Below are 13,453 nucleotides of genomic sequence, written 5' to 3'. Positions count from 1 at the left end.
AGATTAGTTTTGGATGTTTTTATATAAAGGTAATAGTATGGTATGTGCTCCTTTATGTCCAGCTTTTTCCTCTCAAAATAACGTTTGTGAGAATCATATCTGTCATTGCATTCAGTTTTAGTTCACTCAATCTCATTGCTATATAGGATCTCATTGTGGGAATATACCATAATTTTTTAATCTATTCCATTGTTGATGGATATTTGGACAGTGTTCAGTGTTTGGGATATTACAAATAGCGCTGCTATGAAATAATGTGGCTATGAACACTCTAGTAGTGTATTTTTGTGACTATATATATGAACCTATTTCTACTGGGTATATATCTGGGAGTAGAATTGCTGAATCAGGGGTATGCATATGTTCAGCTTTAACGGATACTGTCAAACAGTTTTTCAAAATTGTTATAAAAAGTTACACTCACGAGCAGTGTCTGAGTTCTGATTGCTCCCTATCCTTACCAACACTGATATTAAAGCTTTTTTCATTTTAGCCATTCTGGTGTGTGTATAGGACATTGTGGTTTTAATGTTCATTTCCCTGATGACAAATAAAACTAAACACTTTTCCACGTTTGTTGGGCTTTTGGATATCCTTTTGGTGAAGTGTCTGTGCAAATCTTTTGACCATTTTTCTATTGGGTTACCTATATTTTTCTTGTTTATTTATAGGAATTCTTTATATATACTGGACATGGGTCCTTCTTTGGGTATATGTGTTAAGAACATCATCTCCCTCTTTGTGGGTTGCCTTTTCATTCTCTTGATGGTGTTTTTTGATGAGTATTCATTTATATTTGTAAAACACATCTCTTAATGGAATATTATGGAAAAAAAGAACCTAAAAGGACAAAATGATTATCTATGAAAAATACATATCAGCATTTGTGCAAATGATTTTAAACTGATAATGATGAAACAAAGTAATAGAAATTTATAAACTACAAGAATAACACTAATGATCATTAAAAGCAAAATCAAAGAATTCTCCATGGAAAATGTGGGAACTCCAACTATCTGTGTGTATATGCACAGTAGGAGCTTTGTGACATTGCCAAATGTTGTGTGGAAGCCAGACTTCTTAGCAGAATACTAAACATTCAGTAAATTCTACTAACACACTAATTTTAATTCATGAATACTAAAGTTTAATAACACTTCTTAATTAAGTGGGTTATTGGTATTTAGTATTTAGACCTTTTTCATATTAAGTCTCTAACACACATCTGATTAATTCCAAATAATGAATAACAAATGCAAATTACTTTCTGGCTTTTATTTGCATTCAAATTTGCCTGTGATCAAGTATAACTTTCAGACTTTTCCTTCTATAAAAACTTTTGTTAACCAGTCTTCCCAAAATATATTTGTATTATTGCTTTTTGCCCTCTAACATAACATAACATGAAATCACTTGTGATGTACACCATAGTCATTCCTCTTTTGTCATTAAAGGGTGTAATTTTGTTTGTTGGGCTGTTTGTGTTCACTAATTCATTCTTCATCCATTCATCCATTTAATAAATATTAATTGTGTATCTGCTAGAGACTAGGAAAACAGCAGTGAACCAAACAGACAAAAATTCTTGCCTACATGAAGCTTGGATTCCAATGGAGGACAGAGATAATAAACAACATATATAAAAGAATATATAAGATGTCAGATAATGAGAAATGCTATGGAGAAAAATACAGCTGATGAGAGTTGGGAGTAGGAGTTGTTTGCAGTTTTAACTGTTGTGGTCAGGAAAGGCCTCACTGAGAAGGTAATACTTGAGCAGAGACCTGAAGGGGTGAAGAACCAGCCCTGGCTATCTGGGGAAGAGCAAGCACTCCAGGCAGAGGGAACCAAGAGTGTAGAGCTGGAGGCAGGAGAGGCTGGGATGGAGCTGACTTCAATGGTGGTGTTGTGTATGATGGCTTCCATTTGATGCTTACTGAGATATAGTATCTTTGTAACCAAGGTCACAATTTGGCAATTAGCAGGCTTGACCTAGGAACTTTAACTGGACATAGGTCTGAAAACAAAATTATTTACCTGAAAGACATATTGTGCAACTCTGATAGTTAGAAATTAGAAATGCTACATTCATCAGATGTTGAAAGGGTTCTATGGCCATTTTGAGGCAATTTGAAGTCACAGGCAAAGTTGTGACCCATGATCTTTACGATGGAGAATGAGAGATAAATTGTTTCTACTTTTTCACCAAAAAAAAAAGAAAGAAAAAATTTGGGGGTTACTATATTTCCTAGGCATTGAATTATTCATAATTTAAAATTAAGAAAGAGTAATTTTATCAGAGTCTGTTAGGAATTCAGTTGTTAGTATTCCAAGGTTCACAAAGAATGAAACAAATAGCAATCTGCTGATTGTGGTGACCTAACCACAGAGAGATGGGTGGTTACCAGGCACATTGGATCCCAGGGTTCTTCTCATCTTAGTGTTCTTTTCCACATCTTTATTATTCAGATAAATGGGTAAACTCCTGACAAGTGTAGGTATTTACTCAATTGATATAATTGAGCTTGTTAATAAATGTGATATTTGTAAAGAAAGAAGCAATAAGACTGTTGATCAGGACTCTATAAACCACTTTTATCGCCTTGAAGATGAGACTTTTGAAAATTATCATGTCCGCGATTGATCTTAATCTAGCTCAGATCAACTTTTCAGTATTCCTCTAAAAGAGTACTGATTTTCTGAGAATTCCAATAAAAATATTTTCATAAACATTTGCAGGAGTGGTTGTGAAAAACGTTGGAAGAACTGCAGTCATTACTTTCATCTACCATGATTAAAGTTGGTTAGCAAGAATTACTAGATTAGTTTATAACTGGGAAAAAATATTTGCAAGTCATATATCTGACAAAGGCTTAATATCCATAATATATAAGGAACTCTCACAACTCAACAACAAAAAATCAAACAACCCGATCAAAAAATGGGCTGGAGACATGAACAGACATTTCTCCAAAGAAGATATACGGATGGCTAATAGGCACATGAGAAGATGCTCATCATCGCTGATCATCAGGGAAATGCAAATCAAATCTACACTGAGATATCACCTTACACCCATTAGAATGAGAAAAACATCTAAATTTAATAGTAACAAATGTTGGAGAGGTTGTGGAGAGAATGGAACCCTCATACACTGCTGGTGGGAATGCAAACTAGTGCAGCCACTATGGAAAACAGTATGGAGATTCCCAAAAAATTAAAAATAGATCTACCATACAATCCAGCCATTCCACTACTGGGTATCTATCCAAAGAGCTTGAAGTCAGCAATTCCAAAAGTCCTATGCACCCCAATGTTCATTGCAGCATTATTTACAATAGCCAAGACATGGAAGCAACCTAAGTGCCCATCAACAGATGAATGGATAAAGAAGTTGTGGTATATATATACAATGGAATACTACTCAGCTGCAAAACAGAACAAAATCATCCCATTTGCAACAACATGGATGGACCTTGAGGGAATTATGTTAAGTGAAATAAGCCAGTTAGAGAAGGATAATCTCTGTATGGCTCCACTCATATGAGGAATTAAAAAATGTGGACAAAGAGAACAGATTAGTGGCTACCAGGGGAAAGGTGGGGTGGGGGGTGGGCACAAAGGATGAAATGGTGCACCTACAACACAAATGACAAACATTAATGTACAACTGAAATCACACAAGATTGTAACCTATCATTAACTCAATAATAAAAAAAGAATTACTAGATTAGTTTAAAAAGAAATCCATGTGCCGAAACAGAAGGACAAGGCATCAGATTCACTGAAATCATTATTTTTTTGTTGAATTCACTGAATATTTAATTCTTGGGTCAATAATTATCAACAAGTTATAAATGACCTCATTTACTTGTGAATGTATTTTTCTTACTGCATTAATTTATTTTTAGAGCCTTCCTTCCTTCCTTTCTTCTCTCCTTCCCTCTTTACCTCCTTTTCTGCGTTTTCTCTTTCTTATATTTGTTTTTATTTTTATCTGTACAACATACCTGATTTATCCAACTTTCAGGAGGGCAGCTATTTGAGCAACAATCTCCTGACTGACACACACTCCAGCATCGTGTATATGACAGTATTATATGATGCTCCTAGAGCAGTATCCTGTAGAATGTGGCTAGGCGATCAGTACCCAGTTGATAATTAGGAAACCAAAAATTTTACTTTTTTTCCATCCTAAGCAGTAAGTTTGCATTTCTACTTGGTCAAATGTGATGGCTTCTTTTCTCTTCAAGCTGCTATAAACCTTTTCAAAGTTAAAATAGGTCTCTGAGATTTGATGGTAAAGTATCTTATTTGTAGAACATGACAAAATATCTTGCCAACCAGAATAATGCTATATAGTATACGATGTTAACAGTTCTTAAAGTGATTTCCCTTTTGATCTTCTTCATTATTTATATGCAATTTAATTATTTGAAGTTACTCTTGAAAGTGAGATTAACTTTCCAATATGTTTATTTGGTAAAAGGAGCTTTCTTGGGATTTCCCTAACACGTTAAATGGAAAGAAAAACAGAGATTTGGATGCTTGTATATTAATGGAAAAGAAGTAGATTTAACTAGTTAATTCATGCAAGAAATTTTTATTGTACACCTACAGATATAGTTCTTGTCCTCCTTGAACTTAGAATAGTGTCTGGGAAGACTATTGTGAAATGAGCAGACACAAATATACAATCACAAATTGTGATGTTTGACGGGAGGGCAAAGATATAGGTGCTATGAGAGAGAATGGGCTGGGGAGGACTTATTTTAAATCGGATGGCTAAAAATGGTCTCTGAAGAGCTTACATTTAATCTGAGACCTGAAGCCAGTCCCTCCAAGAATATTCCAGGCAAAGGACCAGGATGTGGAAAGGCCCCTAAGCAAGAGAGTCTTACGGCTTCTTTGCTTCATTTCCAAGGAAGGCTCACATTTCCACTTCTATTTCCCCCATGATGGGAAACATGTCTTGAACAGCCAAAGGACTAATTTGCCTTCGTTAGTCCCCTTTTCATGGCCTATCCTGTTTAAAACATCACTGTGGCCTCCAGTGTCGGTGACTCTAGTTCAGGACTCAATATGTGGTTTAGATATTTTCCACTACTGATATTAGGTTGAACTAAATGAAATCACCATTTTTTTTAATGTTAAAAACAGACGACTGCAGACAGTTTCACTTGGTTCAGTCTGCATATTGCCATTAATTCTGTGGATCCTGGAAGATCTCGAGTACTAACTAGATCACTGGAATGTTTTTGGAGAATGAATTGGAGACCATAGATTTATTTTTGAATGTTATTCACCATCTCACTTTCTGAAAGTATTGATGTCGCAGAGAAAATTTAACTCCATGGAAATACTTTTACCTAATTATAATCATAGATCATCAAATTATGGAAGGGAATTATGCTTACTTTTTACTTTTTATATTTTTGTTACACTAGTGCATCAAAATTCCAATATTGAAACAGATTTTAAAAACATGAAGAGTGTTTTGAAATATTTTTAATACCTCAGGATGTCATACTTTCTTTTTGTATTCAATGTAAAATATTTTTGAAGTTCTATGGTATCGATTGGTTTAAAGTTATTATTTTGCCTTTATTTTTACCACATTTTTACCTTTATTATTATTACTATTCCTGTATTTATACTCTAGAAATCATATTTCTATGATTCTCCCATAATTATATAGGGAGCTATTAAAATGTAGATTACTGGTTTCTAGTTTATACACAATTGATACCAACTGAATCAGAATTTTTGGGAATCTGCATTTTTAATAATCATCACAGGTAATTCTTATGCAACTTAAACTTTGAGAAAAACCTCTCCAACCAAATGAATCATAGATAATTGTATATTGGCTTTTCTTTGTTCATGTTAAGCAATGCTTCTGTGTCACTGAAGAGTATATGTGGGTGAGGATTAAATACAAGAGCAGTTATAGAGCTCAGCAAAAAGCTTGCTTTCCCACTGCAAAATGCAAAGATACCTGTGTGTATGTTTGTACTTATAAAAATAAAAATATGATATATTATAGAATATATATTTCTAGAACTAAGTTCCCGAAAGGTGAAATTCTCAAAAAACAGCAACAATTCCTTCTAAACATAGAGAAAGTCTCTGTGGTCAGTTTTACTGTTATATGCCAAGAATTTTTTATATACTAAAAACAAAACAAAACAAAACTGAAATACAGGTATAGCAATAATTGTAGTAGCTTGTAGGATATACACTTTGCAAAGCGCTTGCATGTATATTATTGGATTTTTTCAATTATTTGCTTTCAATCTAATTCCTTGCTTGAATACAGTTTAATTTCTTACTTGCTTGTAAAATCATTCATGGTTGTATTAAATTTGTGTTTCTATTAAATCTCTTTGGCTAACTTAGACATTGCTAACCTATGACCAAATCTCTACTGAGAAAGTAAGCTTGAAGTTAAAGTGGATGAAGGTTACCATGATTTCTACTTCTGACTCTTTTGGAAACTTTACCTTTACTCGTGGTCTCTGTGTTTGGCTGGAGAAAGCCACATGGCCAAAGAAAATATGCAGAAATCTCCTAAAACTAATCCATAGAAAGCTGGTAAACTATAACTTTGGACTATGATGGCCACATGTGCCTTTCATCAGCCAAGGAAACCACGATAGCCAAGCTTTTGATAATGATTAAAAAAATTGTAAACCCATGATTATGTCTTCTCTCAGGAAGTCCTGGTGTAATACACTGATCCTGGCTACAGGCCTCACTGATCCTCTAAAAAACATACTAATAGGGAATTCCACCTCAGCAACTTTTTCTTAAGACAGTGTTTTTCCTTTCAGATAGGGGGTTGTTCTAATGGTAGTTGAGTCAGCCATGCAAGTCATTCTCAGGATTTAGTTGATTCTGCTGCATTGAGGTTTCATTTGAAAGGTCCTCAAGACTTTCATTGTCTTCCAAATGCCTTCCCCTTGTTTCAGTTCCTCACATTGTGGGCTATCTTAGTGACAATATCTTTTCCTTTTAATAGTTATTCACTTAAAAAACCTTCAAAATATTAGCCAGTCGCTGAAGTTTTCTTTGAAGAAAAATATGACTGCTCGTGTAAACAATTAATGGTTGTTAAGCATGGCAGTGTATATTATGACAAACAACACATGCTACATTATGCCAGCTGGTGTAATGATGTGATAATGGCTGACTCATTAACTCTGGCACACAGTTTACGATGCCCTTCTATGACAGGATTAATTGATTCACACATACATTAAAACAAAAATAACTACACTGAAATTCAGCTGGAAGCCTGGCTCCTCATTTGTCATAAGGCCTGCTGTTGGTGATAGCTGACAAAGACCCTAATGCGGAATGGGTTGAGGTTCCCTTACTGACCTCACCTTTGTTTCTGTCTGCGAACAAGAGCCTTGAAACACACCAGAATGCTTTAAGGTAAGGCTTTCCCTGGAGAAGCGTTCATACAGGAACAAAACACGTACACACGTACAGTTTCAACAATGAAATGGCTCAATAGACCTTTTTAAAGCAAGTTCAGCAACAAAACAACCATTATTAAAGGGTGTCTTATCTACTAGAAATATAATTTAGATGCTTTTCCAAAATAATTAGATATTTAAAGAATTTCTGTCAGCTAGCTAATCAAATACTTCTCAGAGAGATTTTTGGAACTGTAAGGAATTCCGACTTATATTAGCATGGTAATAAACAGAGCGCTCACCAGGGTGCTAAATTTTCTCCTTTGCCTCAGCTGCAGTGTTCTCTCTTCGTTGAATTGTGAGGGTTGGTAATGCTTCAAACTTGAGCCTAGGCAACTCTTCTTCACCTAAAACCTGGAAATGTAATAACAATCCTATTAAATTGGAAAGCTCACTCATTTTAATATAAAATATATATTCATTGTTATTCTGGGGCACTTTCAACCAAGAACTAAATTATTTTTTTACTAAACATCCTGTGTTTCAATTGAGACCATATATATTGTATTTAGCAGTTTCTAGTTGTTTCCTTAAATAAGAACTGAATCATATAATATTCTTATTTCAAAAGTACTTTAGACATACTCTATTTATTATTATTATTATTGGTATTATTATTACTAGCAATTATAGGATAAATGTTGGAGGATATAGAAAACCCACGAGTTTACCTGAGTGTATTTTATTCAACATACTGAAAGATAAAACGTACTAGAGGAAACAGGTGCTAACTTTAAAAAAATTATAATTGCTTTGATTATTTTCATTAATTTTATTTATTTTACCATTTTTGTTTTCAGAATCATAGGAGGCATGTCATGTCTCTTCTTTACGTTGAGGCTGAACGTTCTTCTAGGCTGGTCAAGTAACCAAGAGATCAGTTAAGGTTAATGAAAGTTAAAACTCTAAGAGAGGCTCGGGAGTCATCTTGAAAGGAAGAAATGGAATAATTTATTTACCTCTCTTTCTACCTTGTTAATTTCCATTATGGCATTAAAGTAACAATTCCAAACTTTTTCCTTTTTTTCATCTATAGATCAGTTTTTATATAATTTTATTTGTCCTTGTTATAAAACCCATGTCTAAAGGAGACAACTTAGAAGAGTCAATGAAAACATTAAGAAGAAAATTAGAGATCATTCCTAATTTCATGACTCAAAGATAATAATAATTAACAGGCTAACACATTTCCTGTCAGAGTTACTTTGTGTATATGTTATATATTTTTTAAAAAATTGAGATAATATAAATATGATCTTGTATCCATTTTTCTTTCTTCTTATGATTAGATCCTGAACATTTCAAATTTTATTAAATGTTTCAAAAACATTGTTTTTAACGGCTATTTAACATTTTCAATATCTCAATATTGCTGGACGTTACCATTGTTTTTAAACTTTCATTTATTATAGGATATGCTGTAATTAATATGAGTCCCATGTTTTGAAAAGTTTGGTCTATAAAGTAAATGGAATTTGTCAACAAATAATTCAGATGCCACACCATTTAAAAATTAATCAAAATCATAGTAACTGCCATCCAGATTTTTAGATCAACGTTAGAAATCGGTCTTGTCGCCCTGAATTCGTAACATTTCATCCAACGTAGAAAGGAAAGTTATGTTTATTTGTTTCTATGCAGTTTTTCAGGAAAACTCATGATCTACCTTTGATGTGTTGACATGTGAGAAACAGCTCTGAGACCTATCAGCTGACAACTGCTACACCAGCAGATAATACTTAGTCACACTTTACAAAGGTAAGTAGGCTTAATGGATGGTATCAATTATCTCCCCACCTTGAGAAAAACAAAATTTATTTTTCCAAAGAAGTGAATGGGTCTATGTAAACCACGGCAGTGGGAAGAGCAAGCACTGAAGGATTTTTTAAAAATTAGATAGATACATAGACATAGATATAGATATATAGATCATTGGATGTGTCTTTCAGGATGAGGTCATTTATCTTGTCGGAAGAATTGTGTCTTGCTCAAGGTCAGGAGTGTGACGTGTTGCTTCTTTGCATGCTGCCTCTGCTTCCAGAAGCTTCTCAGTCTTTTGTTGGTGTGCTTAATAGTTTGTGGTTTAGCGTTGTGGTAGCTTCTTTATTTGAATGAGATGCATTGAGTGCACTGTCTCTATTTCTCATGCTTTTATTTGTTGATTTTGTTGTGTGTGTGTGCATGGTTTATCTTTTTGTTTGTAACTCTGTCGTTTTTAGTGGTGTTTGACTAAGGAAATTGAGAAAATGTCTTAGTATATAATCTTTAAAAGACTGCTTTTTTTAAAATGTAAAAGATAGACTGGCTTATCAAAGTTGGCATTCTCATAATGTCTCTATATCTGGTCCTTGTAGGCACTTCAGTTTGCAATTCCTGGTCTAAGATTGAGCTTGGTTGAGAAAAGAAGGGTGAGTGGTGAATTTGCCACTGCTGGAAGTGGAATAGAGTGAAGGAAGAAGAAGAAATAGTAAGGGCCAGGTTGCAATGGATATAAAGTGCTTTTCTATATGCAACACTGGCTGTAAGAACAATAAAGGAAAAGTTTCCAATGGTTTAAGAAAATAATATATTTTGGGAGGAGATGTGGAGGCAAAAAGCCCAATAGAATCTGTTGACAACTTCAGCTTACTCTGTATTCCCTTGTAGCCACAATGCTTTATACTCTCTGGTAAGTAACTCATCCTATGCCTTCAAACTTGACTAGTAATCTGAAAGAAATGTGCAAAAAAAAAAAACAAACATAAAATAGCATTTGCAAAGCAAATCAAGTACTTATATTAAATGAGATAATTAACATAAAGGAGTTAGAATGTGTCTGCAAATAGCAAATTCTCAATACATGTTAAACATACATCACAGAAATAGTCATCCAAAGAGACACAGATAATTGTCTGACAAATAATTGTCCATGATCTCATAGAAATTACAACTCTCTCTCTCTATACATATATATGTTGCTATGTTCTGAATGTTTGTGTCCCCCCAAAATTCGTACGTTGAAATTCTAATGCCCAATGTGATGGTATTGGGAGGTGAGGTCTTTGTGAAGTGCATAGGTCATAAGGGTGGCACCCTCCTGAATGAGATTAGTGCCCTTATAATAGGGATCCTAGAGAGCTCTCTTGCTCCTTCCCTTCCTGCTATGTGAGGATACAAAGAGAAGTTGGCAGTCTGCAACCTGGAAGAGGGCTCTCACTTGACCATGCTGATGCTCTGATCTTGGACTTCCACCCTCCAGAACTGTGAGAAATAAATTTCTGTTGTTTATATGCTACCCAGTCTGCGATATTTTTTTATAGCAGTGTGAACAAACTAAGATAGATATATATATGTATGTATATATGTCTTATAAATACGCATCCACACAGAGAGAGAGAGCTGAAAAAGGAGACACAATGATACAAAGGAGATTATAAAGCAACAAAAAGAGATTAAAAGTTAAAAGGCAGAACTTAAAATAGAAGTGGAAGACAAAAATAAACCTGAGTAAAGACAGGAAACTATGTTGGAAATACCAAAAACTAGAATAAGTGTGAATTAAAGAAAGTTTGGGATACAAAGCATGGATAGGCTTGAAGAAATCATTCAAAACAAAATTGAGACAAGAAATCCATATTATACATAGAACCACCAAAAACTAGAATAAGCATGAATAAAATAATGTCAGGGACACAAAGTATGAATAGGCTTGAAGAATTCACTTGAAACAAAATGGAAAAGAACAAGAACATGAAAATGACTTTAGAGTTGATAATAGAAATGAAAGTCCATCAATAGAGATGCAACAAATAAATAGCTGGTACTCCAAAAGAAGAGAACAAAAGAGACTAAATGAAAATAAGTAAATAAATAAATTTCTTTAAAAAAAAAGGAATTTAATTTGCAGATGGAAACAGCATACAATGCCCCCAGGACAAATTGATATCTAATGTTTAACACCAAATTATATTGTGATGAATTTAGTAACATAAAAGAATAAAGAAAAAAATCATAAGGACATCCTGCACCTGGGAAGTTACAAAGCAAGTTACGGACAAGAGGAATAAATATGATTGGTCTGAGATGTCATTCAATGTCCCATTTGATGTCAGAAGACAAAGAAGCAATGTCTACAAAGTTTTGAGAAAAACATAGTATGATTCAAGAACTTTATACCTAGCCAAATTGTCCTTCAAGTTTAAATGAAAAGAAAGATGTTATTAGTAATGCAAAAACTTAGAACAAGGACTCTTTTATTAAATTGAGAAAAAAAAAAAAAAGAATATGCTTCTATGCCAAAATTCAGCCAGACAAAAGATGGATGAAAAGAAGTATTGTAGGAATGGGGACACTGTGATCAATGGAGTGACAGAAAATTGTAATTATATACACGTTACAAAATTTGGCAATGTAAAACTAATAATACACCTAACAAACAGTTGGGATGAGACTGTAGGAGGTGGAAATCACCTACGAGTGTGTAAAGTCCTGTCTCTCCTAGCGTCAGTTCAAAAGATACTGTTTAAAGCTGAATCCCGTAGTTAAACAAAACAAAACAGGAACTCTGACCTCTTGCGTAATGGTCTTTACTTTAGAGAAATCTTTTGGAAATTGCAATGTTTTGTTGTGGAAAAACATCTGAATTTCATCAATCTTTTCAGTTTCACTTATTTTTCCCTTGACAGTCAAATAAAATTAATCTCATATGGATCAAGTGTTCCCAATTGCCCATTTCTTACCCTCTGCTTTGTTTTGATTAAACGTTAGTCAGGCTTCTCTCCTTCCTGTGAAATCCGCTTATCTCCAAGGCTGAGCAAGCACTAAAAAGCAGAACGAGCCCGCCCTTATCAGCTTATTCTGAGAACCGGCTGACCAGAGCAAGGCACTTTCCTATCAGATTCCACTGGTCATCTCCCCTTGCTGCCCAACTTCTTGTTAAAAGTTTCTGCTAATCTTTGTTTACCTCCTTGAGTTTCTTAGGCCTACCATAACAAATTACCATAAACTGAGTGGCTGAAAACAACAGTAATTTATTCTCTTACCGTTGTGGAGGCTGGACGTCTGAAAGGTCTTCAAGGAGTCAGCAGGGCCATGTTCCTACTGAGACTCTGGGTACTGTCCTTCCTTGCCTCTTCCTAGCTTCTGCCGGTGGCTGTTAATCACTGACATTCCTTGGTTTGCAGCTGTATCACTCCAGTATCTGCCTCCATCTTCACGTGGCTTTCTTCCCTCATATCCTCCCAGGGTCTTCTGATGGTCATACTTGATTAAGGGCCTATCCTACTCCAGTATGACCTCATCTAAACTATCTGCAATGAACTTATTTCCAAATAAAGTCACATGTACTGGGAATTAGGACTTCAACATATCTTTTTGAGTGACACAAGTCAATACATAACACCTCTCTTTACCCTACAAAAGAAAAGACTTTTTCTGTTTGATTTTGAGAAGCTTGAAGATTTTTGAGATTGGACGTTTCTCCCTATTGCAATAGTCTTTCTTCTGCACAAAGTCTCCCCTTATCTAAGACTGGATTTGTTTTTATTTTACTTTATTTGAGATTTAAGTTAATACAAGAATATATTTGTTTTCAATCTAACTTGTTTTTTTTGGTTAGGTGTTTTCTTGTTTGTTGTTTTTTTTGGTGAGGAAGATTGGCCCTGAGCTAACATCTGTTGCCAATCCTCCTCTTTTTGCTTGAAGGAGATTGTCTCTGAGCTAACACCTGTGCCCATCTTCCTCTGTTTTGTATGTGGGACGCCACCACAGCCTGGCTTGACCAGCGGTGTGTAGGTCTGTGCCTGTGATCCAAACCCATGAACCCCGGGCTGCAGAAGCAGAGTGTGCAAATTTAACCACTATGCTACCAGGCCGGCACCCTCAATCTAACTTTTTGAAAAGAGTCTAAAGTGTAAATCCAGGATAAATTTAAGGTGTAATTGCTAAAAGTTAGAAAAAGTTCTAGTTAACCTTAAAATTGGCTAATATTC

General features: G+C 34.7%; 1 protein-coding gene across 1 annotated transcript in view; it reads right to left on the bottom strand.

The window, feature by feature from the left end:
• NAA11 (N-alpha-acetyltransferase 11, NatA catalytic subunit) overlaps positions 1 to 12,779 on the bottom strand; it is a 51,972-nt gene extending 39,193 nt beyond the window's left edge. The window contains exons 1-2 of the transcript XR_011437073.1: positions 12,506 to 12,779; positions 7,727 to 7,838 (exon numbers count right to left, since the gene is read on the bottom strand). The gene's annotated coding sequence lies outside the window, so the exon portion shown is untranslated. The remainder of the gene's footprint in view (positions 1 to 7,726; positions 7,839 to 12,505) is intronic.
• Between the last annotated feature and the right edge of the window lie 674 nt (positions 12,780 to 13,453).

The sequence above is a fragment of the Equus caballus genome, chromosome 3, assembly GCF_041296265.1.
Source record: "Equus caballus isolate H_3958 breed thoroughbred chromosome 3, TB-T2T, whole genome shotgun sequence".
Taxonomy (NCBI): Eukaryota; Metazoa; Chordata; class Mammalia; order Perissodactyla; family Equidae; genus Equus; species Equus caballus.
The sequence above is the reverse complement of the archived record's forward strand: the minus strand, read 5'-3'. Positions and strand labels throughout refer to the sequence as shown.